General features: G+C 34.0%; 1 non-coding gene across 1 annotated transcript; it reads right to left on the minus strand.

The window, feature by feature from the left end:
- Window positions 1-1,306: 1,306 nt before the first annotated feature.
- LOC126015117 (U6 spliceosomal RNA) lies at window positions 1,307-1,413 on the minus strand. The gene has a single exon (XR_007498012.1). It is a non-coding gene; the product is annotated as a U6 spliceosomal RNA (small nuclear RNA).
- Window positions 1,414-3,304: the final 1,891 nt, after the last annotated feature.

The raw sequence follows: 3,304 nt of genomic DNA on the forward strand, positions 1-3,304 counted from the left end.
TGGGATCAGGGCCTGAGGTTTCCACTACACTTCTCCAAGATTATTTATTATTTATTTGCTAGTCTACTTTTAAACACTTTGTTTTTACTGAAGTAGCATTAGTTTTCATTATATTATATGTTTTAAGGATACAGCATTCTTATTTAACATCATGACAGACACCAACAATCCAGTTTCTGCTCTCAACCATACAATATACCTCTTTTACCTGAGTTATTATAATTTGTAGGTTAACTTACAGTTTATGTTAATTAGGGGGCTATTTCTTCTAGAGAGGGGCATTGGTGTAGATTTTCTAGAGAGACATTGGAAGGAGACTTCCGTCTGACTAAATTTTAAGCTATTTTATTCATTCAATTCAAATTTGCTGCCAGGTAAAAAATGAATGTCAAACTAGAATTTAACTTCCTACATTAAGGGCATAAAAATTAATAAATTTGAAACGTGATTCATAAATTTGATGGGAAATATGTACTTGAGTCTAATAGAAAGAATTATATATGTCATGAGTTTCACAATCATGAATTTCACTTTAAAAAGTTCCAAATTTACATAATCAGATAGAATCTGATAAGATCAATACCTTCATATACTTGTAGATATATGTTCAAAAGTCCAGCATAAATACAACTGCAGTGGAAATGTTTACCAGTTTACAAGAAGGTATTTCCAAAACACAGTAGTATCTTGACTTACATGTAACTGAAAAAATTCAGCATTCAATTAATGACCTTAACTATTAAAATAGCTCTACTCAAAGTTATTCTACTCAAATAACAATACTTAAATAACTACACTCAAATTAGATCCAATGATCTCTCCACATAGCTCTATTATTGTGCAGTTCATATAATTTAATATTTTCCATACTCCAGTCTGATTGATTCATTCATTCATTCATTCATCAGATATAATACAATGACTTTCTTTTTGGTTAAATGTTAAGCTATTTTACATTAGAATGTTAGTTGTTTCTTAGAGACATTTAAGATACATTTCTATTTGGGGGCTTCACACTATTGAATTAGTTTGATTAATACAATAACTATTTATTTTTCTTAATTTACCTTTTAATATTTATTTAATCACCATGATTACAAACATGTTTGTAGTTGAGTTTCAGTCATAAAAAGTACATCCTTCACCAGGGCAACCTTCCCACCAGTAATGCCCCATTTTTCCCCTCCCCACATCTCTACCTGTCTTCGAGACAGGCATTTTATTTCTCTCACTCACTACTATTATCATAATAATTGTTGGTGTCATTTATCTAACTGTATTTACCAACCTTTGTATATCTTTTTTTTTTAATATGGAACGCTTCACGAATTTGCGTGTCATCCTTGCGCAGGGGTCATGCTAATCTTCTCTGTATCATTCCAATTTTAGTATATGTGCTGCCGAAGTGAGCACAATCTTTGTATATCTTAAGTATGTTTTATGGGCCAGCATGTGGTCTATCCTGGAGAATGATTCAAGTGCATATACTAGGCCACTTTCTTCCATTTCTCCTTTCAGAGCTAGTATAATCTTGTTGGGTTTCAGCATGGTTGAACTATCAAGGGGTTAACTCATTTTAAGAAGAAAACATATCATGTAATAGAAATGTAAAAGGCATCTTATTCATAATCTTATTTCGTATGGCAAAAATACAGACTGAACACTCTTGGCTTCAGAGTTCCTGAAGAGAAGAATAGAGTAGAAGTAGAGAAAGACAGATATGAAATACAGGGGAAATGGTCAAGGAGTTCAGGTACATTGATGGCATTAAGGAAGTACAGCACTAAATATAAAAACAGAATCAACAACACTATAATCATAGCAACATATTTTAACAACCTAACTTAGATAAGGTGCTCTTAAAATGGCGGACTAGAGAAGGGAAGTATGGGATGGACTTTGGGAAAATTGGTGGAGGGAAGTTGGTAGTGATGTTGGGATCAGTGCTGAAACATTTTATGTCTAAAACTAATTTAACTATGAATAATTTTGCAAATCATAGTGCCTTAAACATATATTTTAAATATGTTTTCAGGGGGCTGGTATGATAGAACAGTGGATAGGGCATTTTACTTGCATGCAGTTGACTTGGGTTTAATCCCCAGCATTATATATAGTCTCCCATCCTGCCAGGAGTAATTTCTGAGTGCAGAGCCAGAAGGAAACCCTGAGGGCAGCTAGGTGTGGCCTCAAAACAAATTATCAATTAAAAAAAAAAGTATTCAGACCATCAAAGATAGCACCTACTACAATCCTTTTCATCTGAGCACAGTGAGTAGAGCTAATGTATGTGCAAGTTCTAGCTGTGACTGTGAGCTACAGCATATGAGAATTATTATTTTCTCCATCACTGATTTGCACCATGGGATTGATAGTCAGGGATGCTGATAAACATCCTACAGAGCACGAGACAATTTTACAGCACTTCCACCCCTCCCTCTACAAAGAATTATCTAGCCTCAAATGTCAGTAATGCTAATGTTGAAACTCGATTCATATTATTCATTGCTTCCTAGTAGCAAGATAGATGACATATTCTTTATATATAAGACATGAGGAAATTGAACAAGTAAGTAGACTCAAAGATAAACAAATGAGACTACATTAAACCAAGAACTTTCTGCACCTTAAAGGATATGCTAAGCAGAGAAGAGCCCACAGACTGCAAGAAATTATTTACCCACCACTCACTGAACAAAGGGTTAATATTCAGGATATGCAAAACACTATTTGAACACTACAAGGGGAAAAAATCCAACCCTATTAAAAAAAATAAAGGAGAAGAGATGAGCAGAAAATTCCTCAAAGAAGAAATACAAATGGTCAAAAGGCATATGATAAAATGCTGTAAATCATTAATTATCAGGGCAATGCAAATTGAAACAACAATGAGATATCATTTACACCACAGAGTCTGACTCTCATCTAAAAACAAAAACAAAAACAAAAACCCAGCAACTACCAGTGTTGGTAAGAATTGAGGAAAAAGGGACCCACAATCACTGCTGGAGGAAAGATAACTGGTCTAGCCTTTTGGGAAGGCAAAACTAGGAATTGAGCCTACATATAACCCAACAATTCCACTCCTAAGATTTGCTGGAATAGCTAGGAATTCCACCCTAGGAGTCCAAAAACACAATGCAGAAAAAGCATCTGCACTCCTATGTTCATTGAAGCATTATATAAGATAGCCAAAATATGGAAACAACCCAATGTCCATGAACAGATGACTGGATAAAGAAACTAAGAAAAATATACATAATGGTATAATAGTCTGCCATAAAAAATAAAGTCATGCAAATTG

The sequence above is a fragment of the Suncus etruscus genome, chromosome 7 (genome assembly GCF_024139225.1).
Source record: "Suncus etruscus isolate mSunEtr1 chromosome 7, mSunEtr1.pri.cur, whole genome shotgun sequence".
Lineage (NCBI taxonomy): Eukaryota > Metazoa > Chordata > Mammalia > Eulipotyphla > Soricidae > Suncus > Suncus etruscus.